Consider the following 24,810-nt stretch of genomic DNA (forward strand, 5'->3'; position numbering starts at 1 on the left):
TCCTCTGGATGGCAATATTTACACCCATTTGTGCTTTGTTTCATGTGCCTTTTGCCAAATAGAAATTTTCAATTCTAATGTAATCAAATATATCAATCTTTACTTTTGGGTGTTGTGCTATTCATGTTTTCTATAAGAAATTTCTCCCAACTGAAATATAATGAAGGATTTGGGTTTGGTTTTGGTTTTTTGCTGTTTTTTGTAACATTTTTACGGTTTTGTTTTTCATATTTGGTCATTGATCTTCATTAACGAATAGTGTATGAAAGAGACTGCATGTTATCTTTTCCATGTGAACAGGAAGTTGGCCTAACACCGTGTATTGAATAGTCTCTCTTTTCTCCAATACTTGATAAAACTCCTTGAGTTTCTGTGCTCTTTTTCTACTTTATGCTGTTCTATTAATATTTTTTTCTATTCCTGAACTATACTTGTAATGATTATAGCTTCTTTTTTAAAAATTTTTTTTTTCAACATTTTTTATTTTATTTTTGGGACAGAGAGAGACAGAGCATGAACGGGGGAGGGGTAGAGAGAGAGGGAGACACAGAATCGGAAACAGGCTCCAGGCTCCGAGCCATCAGCCCAGAGCCTGACGCGGGGCTCGAACTCACGGACCGCGAGATCGTGACCTGGCTGAAGTCGGACGCTTAACCGACTGCGCCACCCAGGCGCCCCCGTTTATAGCTTCTTAATAACTCTTTTTAAACTGAAATACAACTGACATATAACATTGTATTAGTCTTACAACATAGTAATTTAATGTATGTGTTGTGAAATGTTCACCATAAAAGTCTAGATATTATAGTATTGATTTAAAAAATGTTTTAATGTTTATTTATTTTTGAGAGAGAGAGAGACAGAGGGTGAAGGGGGAGGGCACAGAGAGAGAGAGAGAGAGACATAGAATCCAAAGCAGGCTCCAGGCTCTGAGCTGTCAGTGCAGAGCCTGGCATGGGGCTTGAACCCATGAATGGTGACATCATGATGTGACCTGAAGTCAGATGCTTAACCGACCAAGCCACCCGGGTGCCCCATAGTCTTTATAATATATGCAATAACTTTATACTTTCTGTCAGAATTTTTCAATAAATTGAGTTCCATGAGAAGGCTCATTAATAATCTAAAAGCAATGGCATTGAATGTATGGATTAACTGTAGGAAAATTCCCTTCTTTATGATGACGTTGGAACTTCCCCCTCTTAAAGCACAGTATATCCTCTATTATTTCGGCTTCCTCTTTTGAGCATTATTAAATTATAACTTTTGTCATGAATTGTATATCTACTGTTGGATTTATTTCTACATGCTAGTATTTTTTCTATTTAAAAATTACATATTAACTGTTTGTTTTGGAAAAATACCATTGATTCATAGGAAGTTGCAAAAACAGTACAGAGAGGTCTCATGTACCCACCACTAAATTGCTTAGTAGTAATTTCTTCCATAACTATGGTATAATATCAAAACCAGGAAATGGGCACTTGCCTAATCTGCAGATGTTATTCAGATTTCAAGCGGTACATGCACGTGAGTGTACCTGTATGCAATTTTCTCACAGATGTAGATTCATGTAATCACCACCAAAGTCAAGATATGGACTGTTCTTTTACCATGAAGATCAATTCTGCTATCATCCCTTTGTAGTAATACACTATCCTCCTGACTTAACAACTGGCCACTGCTATTATAGTCTCCGTATCATATTGTCATTTTGAGAGTAACATAAACATAGAATCGTTTTTTATGTATGTAATTGTTTTGAGATTGGCCTCTATTCACCCAGAATAATTCCCTTGAAATCTGTCTAAATTTTCATGTATATCAATATTTTATTCTTTTTTATTGCTAAGTAGTATTCCACAGCAAGAATGTGCCTCATTTTGTGAAACCATTTGCCCACTGCAGGACCTTCAAGTTGCTTCCAGTTTAAGGTTATTATAAATAAAGCCACTCTCAACATCTGTGGACAGGTTTTTACATGAACATAAGTTTAACTAATGCTCACGAGTGCACTTGCCAGCTCAGATGACAGTTACACTTATAGTTTTGTAAGAAACGTCCATAGTCTTTTCAGTGATGGTACCATGTTACATTCCCACCAGCAATTCACAAGAGGTCCAGTTTCTCCACATCTTCACCAGATTTTTGCTGTTTTCACTTTTTTTTTTTTTTTTTTTATCTTAGCCATTCTGATGAGTGTGCAGTGATCTTTCATTGGGGTGCTAATTTGCATTGCCCTAACAGCTAAAGATGTTGAGCACCTTTTCATGTGCTCCGTTGCCAATTGTACATCTTAGGTGAATAGTCTGTCCGTACCTTTTATGTGTTTTCTAATTAGACTGCTTAGTTTGGAGAGTTTTTAATATATTCTAGACATTCTTCATTTGTCAGATATGTGCTCTGCAAACATTTTCTCCCTGTCTGGTGCTCGTCTTTCCACCCTCCTCACGGGGTCATTCACAATGTGAAAGTTTTGCTTTGTTCTGTGTTTCACTTTCTTTTTTTTTTTTTTTTTTAAGATTTTTAAGTAGTTTTGACACCCAATGTGGGTCTTGAACTCACAACCCTGTGATCAAGAGTCACACACTCCAAGGCATCCAAATCAGCCAGGAGGAGGTCAAACTTTCACTCTTCTCAGATGACATGATACTCTATATGGAAAACCCAAAAGATTCCACCAAAAAACTTCTAGAATTGATTCATGAATTCAGCAAAGTTGCAGGATATAAAATCAACGCACAGAAATCAGTTGCATTCCTATACACCAATGAAGGAACAGAAAGAGAAATCAAGGAATTGATCCCATTTACAGTTGCACAAAAACCATAAAATACCTAGGAATAAATCTCACCAAAGAGGTGAAAAATCTATACACTGAAAACTATAGAAAGCTGATGAAAGAAATTGAAGAAGACACAAAAAAATGGAAAAAGATTCCATGCTCCTGGATAGGAAGAACAAATATTGTTAAAATGTCGATCTTACACAAAGCAATCTACATATTCAATGCAATCCCTATCAAAGTAATACCAGCATTCTTCACAGAGCTAGAACAAATAATCGTAACATTTGTATGGAACCAGAAAAGACCCCGAATAGCCAAAGCAATCTTGAAAAAGAAAACCAAAGCAGGAGGCATCACAATCCCGGACTTCAAGCTATACTACAAAGCTATAATCATCAACACGTATGGTACTGGCACAAGAACAGACACTCAGATCAATGGAACAGAACAGAGAGCCCAGAAATGGACCTACAAATGTATGGTCACCTAATCTTTGACAAAGCAGGAAAGAATATCCGATGGAATAAAGACAGTCTCTTTAGCAAGTGGTGCTGGGAAAACTGGACAGCGACATGCAGAAGAATGAACCTGGACCACTTTCTTACACCATACACAAAAATAAACTCAAATTGGATGAAAGACCTCAATGTAAGGCAGGAAGCCATCAAAATCCTCGAGGAGAAAGCAGGCAAAAACCTCTTTGATCTTGGCTGCAGCAACCGCTTACTCAACACGTCTCCAGAGGCAAGGGAAACAAAAGCAAAAATGAACTACTGGGACCTCATCAAAATAAAGCAAAGGAAACAATCAGCAAAACTAAAAGGCAACCGACAGAATGGGAGGAGACATTTGCAAATGACATATCAGATAAAGGGTTAGGATCCAAAATCTATAAAGAACTTGTCAAACTCAACACCCAAAAAACAAATACTCCAGTGAAGAAATGGGCAAAAGACATGAATAGACACTTCTCCAAAGAAGACATCCAGATGGCCAACCGACACATGAAAAAATGCTCAGAATCACTCATCATCAGGGAAATACAAATCAAAACCACAATGAGATACCACCGCACACCTGTCAGAATGGTTAACATTAACAACTCAGGCAACAACAGATGTTGGCGAGGATGCGGAGAAAGAGGATCTCTTTTGCATTGTTGGTCAGAATGCAAACTGGTGCAGCCACTCCGGAAAACAGTATGGAGGTTCCTCAAAAAACTAAAAATAGAACTATCCTACGACCCAGCAATTGCACTACTAGGCATTTATCCACAGGATACAGGTGTGCTGTTTCGAAGGGACACGTGCACCCCCATGTTTATAGCAACACTACTGACAATAGCCAAAGTATGGAAAGAGCTCGAATGTCCATGGTTGGCTGAATGGATAAAGAAGATGTGGTATATATATACAATGGAGTATTACTTGGCAATTAAAAAGAATGAAATCTTGCCATTTGCAACTACGTGGATGGAACTGGAAGGTATTATGCTAAGTGAAATTAGTCAGTCAGAGAAAGACAAAAATCATATGACTTCACTCATATGAGGTCTTTAAGAGACAAAACAGATGAACATAAGGGAAGGGAAACAAAAATAATATAAAAACAGGGAGGGGGACAAAACAGAGGAGACTCATAAATATGGAGAACAAACAGAGTTACCCGAGGGGTTGGGGGAGGGGGAATGGGCTAAATGGGTAAAGGGCACTAAGGAATCTACTCCTGAAATCACTGTTACCCTATATGCTAACTAATTTGGATGTAAATTAAAAAAAAAAAAAAAGAGTCACACAGTCCACTGAGCTAGCCAGGTGCCCCATGTTCTTCAATTTCAATGGGATCCAATTTATCAGTTTTTTCCCTCCCATGGAATCTAACAACTCTGTGCCTGTCTAGTTCTCAAAGACTTCCTCCTATTTTTTCTCAAAGTTTTATGGTTTTAAATGTTAAATTTAAGCCTGTTGTCCATGTAGAATTAAATTTTTTACAAGGTGTGAGGTTGAGGCTAAGGTCATTTTTTTTTTTTCTTCTGGATGTCCAATTGCTCTGGCACTATTTGTAGGAAGAGCTAGTTTTCCTCCATTGACCATCTTTTGGACTGTTGTCAGAAATCAGCTGAATACATTTCTTGTAGGTCTATTTTTGGGTTCTCTAATTTGATCCATGGATACATGAGTCTATCCCTCTGCCAACCCATATTGTCTTGCTATTGTGGCTACAGAGTAAGATAGAGTGACCCTTCCCACCTCATTCTTCCTTTTCAAAATAATTTCAGCTTACTCGGTACTGTGTCTTTCCATATAAAGTTTTAAGAATAAGCTTGTCTATGTCCAAAACAACTTTGCAGGGATATTAATAGAAATTAGGTTCAATCTATAAATCATGCTGGGGAGAACTGACATCTTTACTATGCTGAGTATTCCAGTCCATGAACACAGTATGTCTCTCCATTTATTTAGGTTTTATTTGACTTCTTTCATATCCTTTTTCTTTCCTGACAGACTACACTCAAATTGACTGTTTTTATCTGATTCTTCTTGACGGACAGATAGGGAGCACCCAAATTCTTCAGCCTAAACTCCAGGCAAGCAGAGTATTTAAAGTAAAAGGAGAGGGAGCCAGACGGAGTCACAAAAACAGTATCAATTTCTGGGAAGGTAGCAGGAATTCATACTTATTTAGAATGCCACCTTAGGCAAGTTACAGAATCTTTGTTCCTTTATTTCTTCCTTTGTGAAAAAGATGACAGTAGAGTTCCCCATCAAGGATACTTGTGAGAGGCCACATTTAGCAATGAAGGCAGGGCTCGGTGCACCCAAGCACTCAGTCAATTTCATCATTTTATTCATTTCCTTGTTAGTTTAATTACCATTGTGATTGTTATTATTTGCCAATCACTTTATAGCTTACATCACAACAACCCTGTGCAGTGAACTGTATTATCAACCACGGAGAAAAATGAGATCTGGACGTGGTAATACAAAGTGGCCAAAATTAGTCTGACCTGCTTGGCTTTAAAGCCCGTATTTCCCCCCAACTTTCTCAGCCGTGGATTTTTAACCCATCCACTGAAGAGTGACAACTTGCACTTGGTGCGTCTAAAGTCCTTCAGACACCAAATCAGGAGACGAGAAGGGGAAGGTCTTCAAAGAAAAACCACCTTTCCTTCTCTGCTTCATGCACCAGTCAGGGAGAGGAAGTCCTTCCCTAATGCTTCACTCATGTGTCTGCAACTGAATTTTCAGCCTCTCTCCCCTTATATGGTTCCTAAAGATAGTTTATTACCACACTCAATGTAATTTCCCACCATTCACCATGGAAGTCGTAATGACTTTTATTGTAAGCATTAAATCACTTGTCACTTGAGGACAGATGGAAGGACACTAATAAATGAAGACGAGAGCCTTTTCTGAAAGGGAGGGTCCATATGTAAGAAGGGGGAGGAGGGGCGCCTGGGTGACTCAGTTGGGTGAGCATCTGACTTTGGCTCAGGTCATGATCTCACGGCTCTGTGTTCGAGCCCTGCATCAGGCTCTGTGCTGACAGCTCAGAGCCTGAAGCCTGCTTCGGATTCTGTGTCTCCCTCTCCCCTCTCTGTCTCTACCTCTCTCTCTCTCTCACTCTCTCTCTCTCTCTCTCTCTCTCTCAAAAATAAATAAAAAACATTTTTAAAATTTTTTAAAAAGAAGGGGGAGGAAAGCATGACTTCTTAAAAATTAAAGATAATTCTTATTTTACATCGGGAAGATTTCAATTTGAGCAAGATGTACCTTGCATTCTCTCTCATTCTCAAGGTGCCGAATCAGGCACACCTTAAGCCCCTAAACTAAGAAAGAGCCTGACACTTGCGATTCTGGAAGCTTTCCTAGAAGCTGGCCCAAAGTATGCCTTCAGCCGTGCAGGGAACAAAGCATCACACTTGTGGATTCTGCCCCCACTCTCCTGAGATACCTGAGATATCTCAGGTATAGTAATAAACTATCTTTAAGAACCGTATCTTATACCCTGCGATAGTGGCCACTCGCTGACAGCTTCCCGTTTTGTGGGCCCTTGGCCTCTGAAAGCTGCTAGTCATTCATTCTGAATTGGGGAGATGCAGACGTTTGGGCAGCAGAAAGTAATTTGGGGGTTGTATGGCAGGAGACATAGTCAGAATGGGAGAAGACGGAGGGTGTCCACACAGAAGGAGACGCAGTAGGTCTGCTGGGTGAGTCGGCACAACGCCAGCCGCTTTGAGACACGCAGGGACTTAACGAGACAGAAGTGGAGGACTTACATTTGGTCCGAAATAAGTCTTGCCGACAGGCAGGTCGCCTTGCACGTGGCTACGTAGGGATTCAGGCACGGTCTGCCGTGTGGACCCGCCCTCCTTAGGGCCTCACAGTTATCTGAATTCTGCAAACACGTGGGGAAAGAGGAAGGGAACTGCGTGGACACTTGCCGGTTCCATCCACACCCTCTTGGTACGAGTCAGTCGCATGGCAACGTCTAACTGCCCAGGAAACAGATAAATGTGAGCTAGCGTGTACCCTGGGCAAAGAGAAAGGGGCTCGGGTATTTACCCCCCACGGTCCCTGCACGGTGACCTCACAGAGAACCTAGTCTCAGATCATCCCATCCAGAAGGCAGACCAAATGCTTGGCCCTCACACAGACCTGTTCTCTAGGGCCCAGGGAGGGCAGAATTTCACCAAGCCAGTGTAGGGAAGGCTGCTGTTGTGATTCACAGAAGAACTCACCTCGGGGCGCGGTGTTTTATTAACGTGTCCCTGTTTTTGTATCTGCGAAGCACATTCCAGTCTCAGATTTCACGGTGTTAATTCCCAGCATCTTCGTATGTTGCCTTTTCCTCTTTCTTTTTCTTTTTTTTTTTTCCCTTAGCGTTTATTCATTTTTGAGAGACAGAGCCTGAGCAGGGGAAGAGCAGAGAGAGAGGGAGACACAGAATCCGAAGCAGGTTCCAAGCTCTGAGCTGTCAGTACAGAGCCCGACATTGGGCTTGAACTCATGAACCTCGAAATCATGACCTGAGCCGAAGTTGGACACTTTACCGACTGGGTCGCCCAGGCACCCCTCCTCCTTCTTGTCTCAGTTTAAATTCATAACCCCAGAGACTTTTCTCACATTCCCCTTTCTAAAAGTTTTCCCTTTACCACATTAAACTCTAACATATTACCCTGTTTGACTTCCTTCATAGAACTTGTCTGGATATGAAATTATTATGCCTGTGACACATTTATTTTCTCTCTCTCCCACTGGGATATAATCTCCAAGATAGCATGGGCTCTCTCTGTTTCATACACTGGCAATGGCATTTCCTCAATAAATGATGGTTAGGTAAATTAATAAAATACATCCTTCTGCTTATAAAACTAGGGAAATCCCATTTCATTTTCCATGAGTGCATAAGAAAACAGAGAGCTACAAATACAGACGTTCCAATGCCTAAGAAATACCAGTGGTGTATTAATTCACAGGTACTTTTAAAAATGTTTTCTATTTAACTGTCTCACCATTAATTAATTTCATTGTAAACCAATTCAGAGAGATCTCTTTATTTTTATTTTTTATTTTTTTTAATATGAAATTTATTGTCAAATCGGTTTCTATACAACACCCAGTGCTCATCCCAACAGGTGCCCTCCTCGATGCCCATCACCCACCGTCCCCTCCCTCCCACCCCCCATCAGCCCTCAGTTTGTTCTCAGTTTTAAGAGTCTCTTATGTTTTGGCTCCCTCCCTCTCTAACCTCTTTTTTTTTTTTTCTTCCCCTCCCCCACGGTCTTCTGTTAAGTTTCTCAGGATCCACATAAGAGTGAAAACATATGGTATCTGTCTTTCTCTGTATGACTTATTAGCATAACACTCTCCAGTTCCATCCACGTTGCTACAAAAGGCCATATTTCATTCTTTCTCATTGCCATGTAGTATTTCATTGTGTATATAAACCACAATTTCTTATCCATTCTTCATTTGATGGACATTTAGGCTCTTTCCATAATTTGGCTATTGTTGACAGCATAGAGATCTTTTTAGAGTTCTCTGTGCTTAATAGGTCTGCTTGAGGTCAGAAAAGTACTAACGAGTAGCCATACAATTACCCAAAAACTTATACTATGGGTAATATAGGGTATAACTATAGTAAAGTTCAAAAGAATATGGAGTGAAATAAACAGTATTTGTATCTTCAGAATCAGTTCAGTAACAAATAACCAAAACGCATGTCAATATCCATTCTATTAATCCAAAATCTATATTATAATCTTTTTTAATTTAATTTTTTTTATTTTAGAGAGAGCAAGTGAGTTGGGGAGAGGGCAGGGAGAGAGAGAGAGAGAGAGAGAGAGAGAGAGACTCTTACAGGCTCTACTCTCAGTATGAAGCCAGATGCAGGAGTCCATCCCAAGACGCTGGGATCATGACCTGAGCCAAAATCAAGAGTGTGACGCTCAACCGAGCCACCCAGGTGCCCATGTAATATTACAATCTTTATTGCAAGGCCAATGTATCATTTTTGCCAGAAGAATTAAATGTAGGCATAAAGGTGGCAATCAAGAAATATAATTAACAAAAATTTTAGACCTGAATATGCAGGAGATCACTAAGTGTCTAACTTAAGAAACAAACAGATTTTTGGGGATGGATTCGTAGACAGAATTCTTGCATTTAGGGGAAAAAAGCAAACCTCTGGTCTATTAGGTCTAGAATAAGGCTGGCCCATCGCCTTTCTGTGAAGCACAACCTAAGGCTATAGAATCTCCTCTTTCTTTAAGATCCAGGCACTTAGTGGTCCCTGGGCGGCTCAGTGGGTTAAGCATCCGCCTCCTGATTTCAGCTCAGGTCATGATCTCATGGTTCAGGGGTTCGTGCCTTGCACTGGGCTGTGTGCTGACAGTGCGGAGCTCTCTCTCCCTCTCTCTCCCTCTCTCGACCCCTCTCCCTCCCCCCCCCCCACACACTGTCTCTCTCAAAATAAATAAATAAACTGAAAAAAAAAGACAAGGGTTGAGATACCATGAAGTTAAAAAATCATGAAAAAAAAAGATCCAGGTACCTAAAAATGTGTATTTCATCTAATGAACAGATAGATTGTATAAAGAGAAAACCTCTTGTATTTGAATCTAATGCCAACATCCCCCGCCCCTCTCTCTCAGAATACTTGTGAATTCGGTAAATGCCTACTACAGGTTTTATACTGTCACTTTACTTATTTCATGTTTCTGCTGTTACAGGCTTGCTAATCATCCCAAGTAGCATTGGCAGGTACCTACATATTACGCAGTCCCTACAGTAAATCTTGGATTGTAGCTCCTTTGTGCTTGTGTGGCATCCACCTTATCAGCTCAGATGACTGAGTTCCGGATGAGTAACGAACGGTATGTTGCTCTGGATTTGCATCCACAAACCTGAGTACTACCAATTCCAAAGACACCCAGGGCAGCACATTCTCCCGGCTTACCATCGGCTTCCCCTCCCAGTGGGATATCTCAGCAGCTCTGCTACAGCCCTATTTTTCAAAGTCAAACACTGAATTCAGGTTCCACGAACCTGCCAACTCAATGCCTCATTGATTTTCCTTTATTGTTTCCAAATATATTGTGTAGATAAATGAGGGGTGGATAGGATTTTTAAAGTTTGTGTAAGGATTTAGTGAAGATTAAAAAAAAAAAAACCCAAATGTTTGGGTATTCATACATTGCTTATCTACTCCCTTTGGAAGCCAATGGGAAACCATCCAAGAAGGATTTTCTATCCTTGCCAACATTTCCTGCTTTAAGTTGGGTGAAAACAGCATGTGGTCCTACTTCAATACTTACATGTTTGCAATTTTGGTCATAGTCAGAAATTGCTTCAGTAAGAAATTTGGGGAAATAAACAGGTAAATCAATTCAACTTGAAATTTTGGAACACTTATGTGCTGGATGTAAATATAGGTACACTCCGCTTTGTCCAAAATGGACCATCTGACCAAAGCAAACAGAGTAAAAATAAAATGAGTGGTTCAGAAATGGCGAGTCTTGGTTTTACGATGATTGGTTTTATAAATCTGAGCGGATCTTTTAGATCCTCGGTTCTTTCATTGGCTAAATTTTCATATTCTAGCTAACAAGCTTCTCAAAAAAATTTTATGCCTTATGAATATGAAATAATATTCATAAATTGGTGGTAGTTCATGACCTTCTCTGGGACAACACATGGTACGCACAAAGATCCCAAGCAGTTCGCATTATAAATGCATACTACCTGTAAGAGGGCCATTATCTATATGAGTCAAATTCCTAAGTGCCTAAGTTGACCAAGTGATGTGATGACCCGGCATAAAAGAAAATTAGGTCCATTATATCAGAAAATAGGTCTATGTTATATTTGGTTAAACTTCTCATACAATTTGAGTTTCTTACTCCTTATTCTCCTAGATTCTGTGGAGTATCAAATGAACCCTGTGTTGTTCTACCCTTCATTTGATCACATAACTACAGGGAGTCCTCTAGTGTATACAGTATCGAAGTTATACTTAAAGGTTCAATACCAGCAACGCTCCTTCCTTAATACCTAACCGCATGACTTTACCTATGATGGTTAGGTAGGTTGTTGGTTATGTTTCTCTAAATCTCAGCCATGGGTGATTTTCAAAAGATCTTCCCAAAGGTCAATTTCATGTTATTTATTGGCCAATCCCTCCCTAATAAATGTGCTGGCAACTACTAATTACATAAAATCATGTCAAGCTAAGCTGTGGACATACATACCTCTGAACAAATACATAAAGGCTTTATATAGCCTATGCAGGAAAATATAATGGGTAGCTATAATATAATAGCTACCATTTATTGGTGTCTTTATCATATAAAAGACATACTGCTAAACATTTATAAGCATAAATTTCATTTCATTTCTCTAGTCATCCTAAGAGACAAGACCATTACTATTCCTGTTTTAAACATGAATAAAACAAGATTCAGAGTGGTTAAATGCCTTGCCCAAAGTCGGAGAACCTGTAAGGGATAAAATGGGGACTTGAGCTTGCTTCCAGAGACCATTTCCACCTGGCTGTGCTGTTCCCAACATCCCTCACCATGCAAAGCCAGGGATTTGGGATGGTGGTTCAACATCCTGACCACCCGCAACCGGACCCTGACTATCCCACCTTTTGTATGTCTCTTACACAATGACTGCTTCCTGAACACTAACATTCCAGACTGACAACTCATGTTTAACAGAGCTAGACAAACCAGCAACTATGGACACAGGCCACTGCCCCCAGATTCCCTCAGTGTCCTCAGCCTTACAAAGAAGACAGGAATCAGGGCTCCTGGGTGGCTCAGTCGGTTAAGCGTCTGACTTCAGCTCAGGTCATGATCTCACACCTTGTGGGTTCGAGCCCCATGTTGGGCTCTGTGCTGAAGCTCAGAGCCTGGAGCCTGCTTTGGATTCTGTCTCTCTCTCTCTCCCTCTCTCTCTCTGCACTCCCACCCCATTTGTGCTCTCTCTCTCCCTCTCTCTCAAAAATAAATGAACACGAAAAAAAAAAATTCAAAGGAGACAGGAATGTGTTGGGATTGTGTGGAGATTCAGGCCATCTTTGCTTTTTATCTACCTTATAAATCCCTTAGTTACTCTTCCCGAAAGTCCAGCTGTCTATGCTTTTTCACAGAATTATTCCAATAATCTCATGTCTAAACATCAAATGGTAATGTGGAAAACCATATGGATAAACTTCCAAGCAGTCACAGGAATAATTGGAAACAGTTAAGCCAGTGACTGTTTATCTTTTTAAAAATACACATTTCTGAGAATATGATACTTTAAATACGTTACTCAAAAATTGAAAGTAATTTCTACAATGAAACTGTGTGTTGATTCTGTAACATAAATTGCGTTAAGTTTTTGGACCTTAAGGGCACAGAGTAACTTATGAAGTGTGGATATGCTTTTGGTGGACTCTGCTTATGATGTTCAAAATCTTTCTTTAATTCTGGACAATGCCATGTAGGTTTCTCAAAAGCTCATTGTTTTATCTGAGAATAATGAGACTGGTAATTGTGTTTAAGATAAAATATATAAATAAACATATTATTAACAAGTTAATAATAACTCTATTATTAAGAGCTGCTAAATTCTAGATACAGCCAGTTTTTCATTATTAACTTATTATAAGGTCAATGCCACCGAGTCAACATACTTCATTTTATTCACAGGCATGACCTGTGTTATTTGATCTGAAGGATGTAACCTTTCGCTTCCTTTAGACTCAACTTTGAAGTCAGCCAACTAATCCAAATTTACTCAGTAAAAACTCGTTGGATAATGTTTTTAGTTTTGATAGTATAAATATACTTTCTGCTTACAATATCAATTAGTCACCAGTGGGAGGGACTTATATTAACATTATTTTGTAGGAATCCACTCAAATCACTTTCATGCTCTTTCTAATTTTAACCAGGACATGCAAAACCATTTAGGGCAAACCAAGCTGTATTGAGTTAAAATGCTAAGACTTGAGCACAAAAGTAACGATTTTTGTTTGGTCATTATTGCTCATGAATCTCATACACTCGGCAGCCTTTTAAGGAATTGGTGATACTGTCTTTCTGCATGCTTGTCGTACCCGGAAATACACACTGCACATGTTAGATGGTGCAAAACACAAAAATGATGACATTCTATAGTTTCCTGAAAACTTTTCTTGGTTTTATGGATTTGTGTTTCACTATAAAATGTTTTTATTTATTTTCAAGACAGAGAGAGAGAGAGAGAGAGCAAGCGGAGGAGGGCCAGGGGGTGGGCAGGAGGTCCAATGTGGGCTCTGTGCCGACAGCAGAGAGCCTTATGTGGGGCTCAAACTGACGAACTGTGAGATCATGACCTGAGGTGAAGTCAGACACTCAACTGACTGAGCCACTCGGGCGCCCCAAGACATCCGGCTTCTAAAAGAAGATTTTGAAGACACATGAAGGCAATATCTATGGCTCTGTTATGTTCTACAAAGCACCAACCCAATGCCAGAAGCAAATTCTACACTTTACAAAATTAAGCAAGAATGGACTTTCCACCAAAACGTAGTTTTTCTTAATCATTGTGCATTATTTTGCTAGGTTTTGAAATTCTATTCTATTTCTCATAGAATACCTATTTTCCAAAAAGAAGGCTCAAAGGTGAGATGAATAAGTGATCAGCATGGTGTTTTTTATGCACACCGCAAGGTATACCCCATACATGATGCACCTGCCATGTGTGGGAGAAGGGCGAGCTATGACATCAGCAATGACAGAGTGCCACCAAGAAGGGAGTCGTCATTTTGTAGGCTCAGCTGTGGAGTATCCTCCGGAGTATCAAAAAGTCTAAGTTGATACCACAGGCAGAAGTAGATCATACCCTCATACCCTAAAAGCTTAGGAAAAGCACAAGAATAGGGGGAAGAAATTCTTCGCATTGGATTACTCTTTCTATCTCTATATGATTGAATGAGCACGGTATTCTTGCATGTATATGAACTAAGCTTCGATTTCTTCTATTCCGAAACTGAATATCCTGCCATAGAACCAAATAGAGCCAAATAATTCAAACTGGTACAAACAGGAAAGAGAATAACAAAGTTTTGGTAGATTAAACACTCCAAGTCCACACTGATGCTTTTCTTCATGGACACACACACACACGCGCGCACACACACACACATATTCCTGTGATATTGTTTCTTTCCTTTTAATCCATGCTAGATACCCATAACTCATGATACACAGCAAGGGCTTCATCAATTACATTTCCTTTCAAACTGAAGCTAAATTTGTAAAGGGAAAAAGCTTGACAAGTTCACGGTGGGGTCCTATCTCCACTTTAAAATTGAAAGAAAAATTAATAGCTAAACAACTATTGCAAAAGTTGTAAAGCCATTACGTGTACATAAGCATAAGCGTGTGTGTGTGTGTGTGTGTGTGAGTGTGTGTTAGTAATTGGGGATTGCTGGCCATATTAAAGGTCCATGTTCTCATAACAGGAGTTCTACCATCGAGCATCCTACTTCAAGGGTATTAAAAGACAAAACTCAATTCAAGACAAAAAAAAATAATCACTGACTTACCAACCTGGTAAGTCCTAAAGAAATCCTTCAAGAGAATTCCAATCATTGACTTACCAACCTGGTAAGTCCTAAAGACATTCTTCAGGAGAATTCCATGGAAATTTCCAAGGAAAGAGAATTTACAAAGAAAATGTTGTATTTTCTGGTGGAATCAAGGGACGGGGAAAACTGCTTATAAATGCAAATATTTATGCCAAGGTTATCTTGTTACAGCAAGGGCCCACAATTGGAACTCTACTTTTGTTGGAGGAGCAGTGAGGTGTAACCGACACGGGTGCCAGCAGCCAGACTTGTCTGAGGAGACGGTGTGTCGGGTTCAGAGTGTGGACCAAGAGACAATGGAAACTCACTCCAGGAAACAGGTCAGCAAGAACCAAGCTTGTGGTCCAGATGAAGTACCAAGCTGAAGAGGGAGAAGCTGGTCCTAAGGCAACAAGATCCATACCCAAGATACCAGAGTAAATCTACCAGGAGCAGAAGAATGCTTTTGACCTCATGGAAGCCACTGACCTGGCTCATCCAACATACTGACCATATCATCTGGTCTTCCTTTGTGTGTGTGTGTGTGTGTGTGTGTGTGTGTGTGTTTCTTTGAGTTTTATGTACGAGGAGAAAAGGGTGCATGTCTGTGTGTGAATATGTGTATGTGTATGTGTATGTGACACACACACACACATTTGCAACCGTGGTTAAAATAATAGCCAAAGGATCATAACTACAGAACCCTACAGGGCAAGGTCTGTGGTGCATTTTTGTTTGTTTTCTGTTTTGGGTGGTTTGTCATTTTTTTGTTTTTTGTTTTTTGTTTTTTGTTTTTTTTTTGGTTTTTAATCTATTTCCTGCAACTAATGCATTTTATGTATGACAATGAATGTTTGTTTAATGAGTGAATGAGGAAGAACTTTTGTCTCCTCTGGCACACGGTACTTTGCAGTTGTATTTATCAGGGATGAACAACTGTACTTAAACACTTGATGCCCAAATAATAAAATTAATAACGATATGTCATCAGGAAGTTGTCACTATCTCTTTAACCTTAAATCTGCTTTTTATCAAAACCTAAATAAATACCTCTGTGCACGCTACGCGGGGGAAAGGTGGAGTCCTGAGAGGGAGACATGAGAGAGGCTCATGGGGTATCCTGCTGTTCCACATCCTGAGAGGCATGGCCACACATACGAGTGTGATTTGTCACACTGTACACCCAAGATCTGTGCACTTGACTGCAGGTACATTACACCTCCAGCGACAACACGATGCAAGCCAAATAAAATGTGCCATGAGGCCAGGTAGGGGAAAAACCTGCTTTTATCGAAAGACTTTACTGCAGAAATAATTTGTCTCAGCTAAAGAGGACTGCCGAGGAAGGTGCCTGAACAGTCATCTGGGGCAGAAAAAGGCGTCTGGTCCTGAAGCATACGCTGCATTCTGCAGCAGCACCAAAATAATGAGCACAACATATACTAGTCAATTTGCAAAACAGAAACCAGTACATTTCTCGCAACTTCAGTGATGTGACGTGGGTCCATTACATTCCTACAAACTCACCCCGTTGGGGGGTACTCCAATGTCCTCTTCGCTGCCCGCAGGGGTGAACTGCCGGGAGACTATTCTACTGTGGCTGAGCACAGAAGGCCTACCCTAGCCGTTAGGAAGGCTGGGCCTCTGCAACCATCCATCAGCTACGGGCCATGTTGCCTGTTCATGTTTTGTTAGTGTGCTTCCCAAAGCACTGGACTGTCCCAGTGTACTCTGGAGCCAGCGTCTGGGGGACACCTAACACCGAACGCCAAGTCTGTGTGAGAGAAGCCAGCACAGCTCCTGAGACCCCGCAGGCCTGGGACCAGAACCCGATTCGGCACCTTCCCCTGCCACACATAGGAATGGAAACCGATGTGTTTAGCATCCAAATGAGGCACAGAACACCAGCAGCAAAGAAAGTTGTCATTTTTTAGTTTACTTGTAAGGCATTATGAAAAAAAAATTAAATAAACAAATACAGATTATTTTTATAATGAATGCAATCTTCTTAGACTAATAGCCAGAGAAGGGCTATGATGGCTACATGTCTAAAAATCCCAAATGGCAAAACATAATTAAAGTTAAAACTGTTGAACAAATAAACCTGTTAAATACATAATATTACCAGGCAGAATAGCTTTGTGTTTATCACTTTGCCACTGTAATTACGTTCACTGCAACTCTTCATGCATATATTAATATCTCGCTAACATTATGGAAGCTAAAACATAAATTGCAGAGCACTGAGTATAGTTTCAAACAGAAAGCACACGGTAAAAACTCTTGTTATTAAAAAAGAAAAATAAAAAGGACCTTTGGATTTAATGTTACTACTAATTGCTTTCCTGAGAAGTAAAAGATTCTAACTACATGGGTACTGGTCTCAACTGAAAAATCATTATGTACCTCTACATGGGTGTCTGGTTAGCAAAGTCTTAAAATTAGGTGTCGCAGGTCTCCTTGAGCATGAAGCAAAAAAGAAATGGTTCAGTTTAACCTGAAGGAGAAAACACCAGGAAGTGAACCTAGGTTGTTATTCCCACGTAAATAGAAGACAAATATTTTTAAGTAATTTTAACTAATTTCCAAAGATTATGGGTAAACCATAATTGCATAGATGTGGGTTCAAGTGGGTGTGTTAGTTATTAGGAACCGGGAGAGGTCAGGAAATTAATTCCCCTGGGGTGAAACTCTGTCTCCAAAAATAAGCAAGAAGAGACTTTGAAATGATTTCTGAAGGCCTGACAAAATCAGTGCCAAAGGTTGCAGGGGGAAAAAGAAAAAAAGAAAGAAAAAACGATTACTTGCAATAAAGAGCAAAAGGAGGAGGGGGAGGGAGAGGGGGGTTTGAGAAGGAGAAGGAAGACCAGAGAGTCTATAAGTACAGAGCACATCAGGAACCTTTACTGCCTGGGTCCATAAAACACTGTTAATACCACCACCAAGTTACAGAAACAGGGACTGAAAATTTTTAATAAAAATCACAAGGCTTTATTTTATTTATGTACGTATTTATTTTCATTTTCAAGAGAGCATGTGAGCAGGAGTCGGCGGGGGGAGAGGGGCAGAGGATGAGAGAGAGAGAGAGAGAGAGAGAGAGAGAGAGAGAGAGAGAGAGAGAGAGAGAGACTCTCAAGAGGGCTCCACACTCAGCACGGAGCCCAACACAGGGCTTGATCCCGCAACCCTGGGGATCATGACCTGAGCCGAAGTCAAGAGTCTGACACTCAACTGACTGAGCCACCCAGGTGCTCCTCCTTCAGTTTTTTAAAATAAATACCATGGAATGACAATCTCGGTTGCCTACCTTTTTGGTCCATCACATAGTGACTACAAAACTGCCCTGACACGTCCAATTTAATGGCCATCGTGCTTGTGGTTTTAGAGTGTGGCGTTCCGTTTCCTCGCATTTGGATTTTAATCCCATCAATCATTCGAGTCAGACCGCTGAACACCTACCGATTTTTAGCAACTCGAATTACCCCCATTTTGAGATGGATTAAAACTTAAATCATGCTGAAGGACATGGCCCAACCAGTTAATGTATATATATGGGGGTGGGAGGTTGCAAATCTGGATGATCTCAAAATGGAAACTATTGTATAGCGACTGGACCCCACGCCCCGCGTGTCTGCACACATCCACGGCACCGACTCGATCTCTCTTGAGACAGTCACCGTGAGCAGCGACAGATCGCTGTTTGCTCAAGCCCTGGACAAAGCCCGAGATTTTCCCTGTGACTGGAAAGGGCCCTGAGTGCCATTCTAGCCCCTTGCCGCCCCCCTGGTCTTCACCACTCCATTGTGCTGCAGAAATAAGGAGGCGGTTCACATTCCCAAATCCTTAAAGCTATTTTACCCCCGAGCTTCTGTACACATGGTCCCCTATTGATGGAGGTAGGCTTGCTTGCTTCTTAAACTTGCCATCTTCGCCTGCATTTTTTGTCCCTTCACCCCTCCCGTGAAAGATCACCTCATCCAGGAAGTCTTTGATGATGATGACGAAGCCCGTACAGACATCTTCGTTGGGGTCTTCAACAGGTAATCTCTAGTCTGCTGTGTCTTCCATGGGATCACCAGCTATTTAAAGAAAGGGACCTGTGTTACTAAACTTCAAAGCCCCAGGACCTATCATAGTTCCCGAGGCATAGTTGCGATTCGCTCATTCAAGCAAGTTGAATGACTAAGAGAAATCAACAAAAGCCAAAATAGAGAGGAGGAGAAAGGAAGGACCAAATGAACAGCAGTGACATTTTTAACTTTCACACAGCTCTGTACTTGTGCTGGTCGGCTCATAGATAGCCCTGTAAAATATTTTTCCAAACTCTCTTATGACACATATTTCCCACTTGGTAGATGGATGTTCTTCTGCTTGTTATGAGGACACTGCAACTCAGAAAGATGTTAAAGACTTGCCTAAATGCAAGCAGATGGCTGATGGCAGGGTTGGAGCTACACCTTCTAAGACTCAGTCAGCTTCCTTCCACTTGGCTGCCGTGTGTTATGTGCTGCAGAAGAGGTACATCAGGACGAAGGAAGGGGTGACAGGAAAGAAGCTTCCCCAGAACAACTCTTTGGACACAAAACCTTTCATGTAATAAATGTAGGGAGAAAACACCGCTTTGTGGTTTGAGCACATGCAACCTCAGAACAAAATTAGACATCCTTGCTAATTTCCTTGGAGGCCCAATTTTCAGGGGGGAGCAGGTAGAGATATAGAAGCCTTGGTTGGGGTACCAGGGTTCCACATAACAGCTCCAATAGAGCAGCACTGAGTGAGAGCCATAGCCAGCTGTGGGATCCCTGGGAGAACTGCAGGGTGCGGAACCTGGCAACAGAATGGGTATAACTTTATCAGCAAAGAATGAGTTCAGGCATGGAACAAAAATCCGGGCCAGATCACTTGGCTGCTGTCACAGGGAGGTCCTGTGAACTCAGGCTGTCATTGAAAAGACATGGTTTGAAGTCGTTCCAAGGCATTGGCATTGTCCGGTGAGCCATATCCACAGAGGTAAGGCTGGAAAGGCCTGTGAGATCATCGGGTGCAGAGAGCCTCAAGTATTTTCAATTATTCTTTAAGCATATGACCCAACCCCCCAGCTCTCTTTAAAATGGTGCTAAAACCCAGTGATTCGGTGACCGTGTTTTTCTCTCCACAGGAAACCCCTTGGACAAAACTTCTGTTTCCCACTCGTTTTAGAGGAAATATCCAAGTGGGACATGGGGCCTCCTGATCCTGAAAGAGCTACTTAAACTCAAACAGTTCTCTGGGATATGCACAGACGCCCAGCATTGACCTTGGATGTAAGCACTGACTTTACAAGGCGACACTGTACCCATGTTTGTTCCCTAATGAACACAAGAAGTTTTGCTGGAGGAACCTGCATGAGAATGAGACTTTAGGAATCTACCTCCGATCTGCAGCTAACTGATACGACACTGGCCATCCTCTTTTATCAATCTGGGCCCCCCAAATCTCATCCTTCAACCCACATATGACATTCTATAGCACTAGACTGTTGAGACTTTGATGTATATACAAGCCTGAGATGTTTACTTAAAAGATCACTCAGAGAGGCACTGGAGGGAACAGGTGGATACAGACAACTGTGAGAAACAGAGCTCTCAGGGGACCAAAAACAAATCCTTGGAGACCCCTTATCATAATGAATGAACGAATGGGTGGATGGATCAATCAGAATTTTTCTGCTATTGCTGTGTTTAGGCCTGTAAACATTTTATCACCTGACTGTAAACCTCCCTTGAAATACAGTCAGCATCGATTCCAGCCAAGGATAGTGTCTTATCAGGCTGTTACATCCAATATTAACATCATCTTGGTATCTTTAGTGACATAGAAATATCACTCTTCAGAATATGAATTAGAAGTGTTTAAATTTTTTTTAATTTTTAATTTTTTAAATTATAATTTATTGTCCAAATTGGCTAACATACACTCTGTGAAGTGTGCTCTTGGTTTTGGGGGTAGATTCCCATGGTTTACCGCTTCCATACAACACCCAATGCTCATCCTAACAGGTGCCCTCCTCAATGCCCATCACCCATTTTCCCCTCTCTCCCAACCCCCATCAACCCTCAGTTTGTCCTCTGTATTTAAGAGTCTCTTGTGGTTTGCCTCCCTCCCTCCCTGTTTGCAGCTATTTATTCGCCTATCCCTTCCCCCATGGTCTTCTGTTAAGTTTCTCAAGATCTACATATGAGTGAAAACATATGATATGTCTTTCTCTGACTGACTTAAAGATTTAAAAATAGAACTATCCTGTGACCAGGCAATAGCACTACTAGGAATTTATCCAAAGGATACAGGAGTGCACATGTATCCCATATGCATAGGGGCACAGGTACCCCCATGTTTATAGCAGTGCTTTCAACGATAGCCAAATTATGGGAAGAGCCCAAATGTCCATCAACTGATGAATGGATAAAGAAATTGGGGTTTATATACACAATGGAATACTACTTGGCGATGAGAAAGAATGAAATCAAGCCATTTGCAGCAATGTGGATGGAACTGGAAGGCATTATGCTAAGTGAAATAAGTCAGGCAGAGAAATGTTTAAATTATGGGGCACCTGGGTGGCTCAGTCGGTTCAGTGTCTGAGTCTTGATTTCAGCTCAGGTCACGATCTAATGGTTTGTGAGATCAAGCCCTACATCAAGCTCTGTGCTGGCAGTGCAGAGCCTGCTTGGGATTCTCTCTCTCCCTCTCTCTCTGCCCCTCCCCTGCTCTCTCTCTCTCTGCCTGTCCCTGGCTCTCCCTCTCTCTCTCTCTCTCTCTCTGAAAGTAAACTTTAAAAAAAATGCTTAAATTCTCTTATCCCTTAATCTTTTTTTTTCTAATTGAGATTCATTAAATTAAATCCATGTTGTTTTGTCCTGCTACATAGCCACAATACCCAAAGAGCTGAAGAAATTTCTTACTTGCTTGTTTCCAAGGTCCCAATGCTAAACCCTGGCAAAATGCTGTTAGCTATTTGGAGACTGTATGCTAGACAAATCTTGCAAATAAATGAATAAATAATATATGAATGCCCTGGGTCCTTCGTTCACCAGATTTATACAGCACAAAACTGACAGGGAAGACTGACAGCAACTTTAAAATATGTAAATACCTAAATTAGACAATTCAGGCACAAAAATATATTGTAGCTTGGTACTTACATAAATTTATGTTTTATGCATTTCTGTTGTATAAGTTAATATATTTCTTGGTTTCTACATGCTCGTATCTCCAACAATACCTTGTCTTTAAAGTATTGCACAAAATATCAAGAAAGCATTAATCTATAAAGTTTAACTACTGTGTTTGTTTTTATCAACCACCCCAAAGCAGAGTTTCTCTTCATAATGAGGCATTTCCTAACAGCTTGACAGAGTATTTTTAAATCAGCATTGACAAGCTTACTCCGAGCCTAACCATTCCCAAATGCATGTGTGTCTATCTCCATACACACTGTGGACACCACTGTGAGCTCTGGGTGGAATGCTTTAAATTTCCTCTTGTTCAATATCAATGGCCTGAGCTGCTGAAAATTTTTCTTAAGCTCTCAAAACAGAGTTAGTGTTGATTTCTGGGGTTGGCACGATCTATTTTCTCGCTTAATGCGAAGGAACAAATCTTTGTTTAGCTCCAAAATGGATGATTTTCCAGCCACATTGTTGCATTTGGAAAGAGAGTTCTGGAAATCATTGCTTGCTGTATTTGTAACTTGCTTTGTATTTTTAGGGCATTATTATTATTATTATTATTATTATTATTATTCAGTGCAGCTTTAGAATTAAAATGTGGATAGTCACTCCTGCTTTTCCCAAGATAAATATAAAAATTTCTCCCTTGGTCACCGAACCAGTTTTTCCTTTATGCGGGCAATCAACCAAGGGTCAGGTTTACAATGGTGGGGCAAGCGTTCGACTAATGAAAACCATGGAACTTTCTAGTCGCTTAGGTTTGAGGAGTTTGTGCAATTGTTCCAAGACCTATTGGCTCTAATTTCCCCGGCCCTCTCTTTCTGCCTCCTTTTCGATAGCAAGAGATGATCTGTTTCAATTTTTTCAACTTCTCTGGAAATCATAGACGTGATACCATTGGCTTTTCTCTGCCCTCAAAAAAAGTCCAAGTTGAAAGTACCTCGCTGCATATTTTTGGGATAAAAAGCATTAGGTACCGGTATTTCCTAGCAAGAGTTGGTCTAACTTATATGTTGAACGACATTTCTTTGGATGGCTTATGAATTTTCATTTGCTTCTCACTGTATCTGATGATCATTCAGTTTCCTCCTCTTTTCCTTTATCTTCAGTGTCCCTTCTACACCTGCTGGACTACATCCCTGCCCCACGTCTCTTTAGGCGAGCTGAGGATTTAGGTAGTCAGTGTAAAATATGGGAGATTTCTCTCATCTAAAATTGTTATTTACATGTATTATGTTAGAGTCAGTCCTGCAGTGACCTCTGCAGAGGACAATTCACCAGTTTGTGCAAGAGCAAGTAAAATCAGAGCCACTGCATGAAATGAGGAAGTGTCTAAAGAAATGCGCAGAGAAAATGGAAGGAATCCAACGGTAAATGTGCCAACACTGAAATGCATAAACAGTTACCACAGGTGAAGAGCACTGAAGCAGAAATGGCTTTGTTTTTGTAACTGTGTTTCAGATTTAATTGAATCAAAATAACATATAGGATAGATTCCTTGCCCGGGGCTCACAATTTCAATTCATCACCCTGGTGGTGGGGGACGAGGATGGAAAAGAGGAGGGAGACACAAAGGCCCAAACAAACAGGGTCCAAAGGTGGGGGAGGGGACATTGGAGGCGGTCATTGAGGCGGGTTCACACGGAATATTCCATTTGTGCCTTCTCCATTCAGGTGGGCTTTTACAATTCCTATCATCCAATGAGATCTGTTGGCTTTTCCCTTTAGCCTCACACTCTGTGTTCCGCTTTACTTGTAGCTTACTGAGTGTGCATTCTGTGTTGATTAATTATGTTTATGGACGAGGCTGTGAAGGCCTGTCAGAATTCCACTTAGGTTGCTTGTCATGGGCTCATCAACACCTGGCAGGTCTGTTCTTCTATCCTCTGGTGTGATCCAGGCAGATCTTTGATGCAGAGGGACAGGCTCCATGTCAATAACCAGGACCCAAGGTAAACCCAGGGGTGTCATTGTGGTGTGATTTGTAGATAGCGGGGTATGGGAAAGGAGAACGTCAATTAAGTCCAATACAAGTGTGCTGTGTGTACGTATTCCTAGTGCAGGTTATAATTCCCAGGGCTTTTAGATTGTGAATAATTGACATCCCTGTAAGGTGGATCACTATAATTGTCCCCATTTCACTGAGGAGGAAATTGTCCTGCACTCCGGAAAAGCTCATTTACGCTCTGTGTATCTTTGCTGCGTACCCAGGCACTTCCCAGGGGTGCTGTGAGGACCAATTACTAATTATCTGGAAGAGCTCTTGTGCTCTGATGAGATCCTTTAGAATGTAGGTCTCTGTGAAATGCTGGTGATACCTTGCTCGTGTTTTCTATAACAGTTGGCATCAGGCCAGGCACCTTTGGTCATCTCATCAGCACTGTCAGAACTAGATGGAGAGAGGAGAGAGAGGATCTTAAAGAGAAAGTCGCAGGAGAGACGGTGCTCCACCCAGCCATGATTCAAACGTCAAGACTGTAGCAGTAGAGAAACTAACCCTATGTGACCCTCCCATTAAAATGATTAAAAAAAAAAAAAAGAAAGTTGGGAAATTGTAGAGTTGGAAGGGTCCCAATGGCTACCAGGTGCTAAACCAGCAACAATAAACACCTGGTACGACATCCACATGGAAGTGAACTTGGAACGCCACATTGCAATAGCTGATGAAAACAACGTAAGCGACTCGAAGGAAGAATCGTGATAGAGGTA

At 41.0% G+C, this 24,810-nt stretch overlaps 1 long non-coding RNA gene across 1 annotated transcript in view; it reads right to left on the minus strand.

The window, feature by feature from the left end:
- LOC131513709 (uncharacterized) overlaps positions 1 to 24,810 on the minus strand; it is a 157,546-nt gene that overhangs the window by 12,892 nt on the left and 119,844 nt on the right. The window contains exon 12 of the long non-coding RNA XR_009262735.1: positions 17,300 to 17,390. This is a non-coding gene — a long non-coding RNA (uncharacterized LOC131513709). The remainder of the gene's footprint in view (positions 1 to 17,299; positions 17,391 to 24,810) is intronic.

The sequence above is a fragment of the Neofelis nebulosa genome, chromosome 6 (genome assembly GCF_028018385.1).
Source record: "Neofelis nebulosa isolate mNeoNeb1 chromosome 6, mNeoNeb1.pri, whole genome shotgun sequence".
Taxonomy (NCBI): domain Eukaryota; kingdom Metazoa; phylum Chordata; class Mammalia; order Carnivora; family Felidae; genus Neofelis; species Neofelis nebulosa.